Raw genomic sequence first — 508 nt, 5'->3', positions numbered from 1 at the left:
CGCCCTGGTGTAAACTGCTCTGCCTTGGCTCAAATTGCTGTTGTCCTGAGTGCATGTTTAAATGGCATGTTAGTTTACTCCAGCTCAAACTGATGCAGTGGTTATTGCTTCAAATTAATTGCACGTGTAGATGCATCCAGTATGCCTAATGCTGTCTAGAGTATCACCTTAGACCGATAATATGAGTGCAGTTCACTAATAATATAAATGAATACAAGCACATTTCCACCATGTTGCTAGCAGTCTAGGGCAGGGCAGTTCTCCTAGTTCCACTGCAGCGTGAGAACAATAATCCAGGGTGTTGCAACAGTTTACATCAAGCATCGACTTCAGATAGAGACAATGGGTGCATTCAGAAGAGTGCATACTTGCAGTTTGCGGCCCCTCTGACATGTTTTTGGCTCTGCAAACCACATGCTTTGAACATGCAACTGTTTGCCGTGCTGCAAATTTGCAGTGCAAGGCCCAAATTTGACGCTGGGATGTCTCGGTATCAAAACAAACAAAC

Source organism: Alligator sinensis, unplaced genomic scaffold (assembly GCF_000455745.1).
Source record: "Alligator sinensis unplaced genomic scaffold, ASM45574v1 scaffold1428_1, whole genome shotgun sequence".
NCBI classification, from domain to species: domain Eukaryota; kingdom Metazoa; phylum Chordata; order Crocodylia; family Alligatoridae; genus Alligator; species Alligator sinensis.
Note: the sequence above shows the minus strand (reverse complement) of the source record.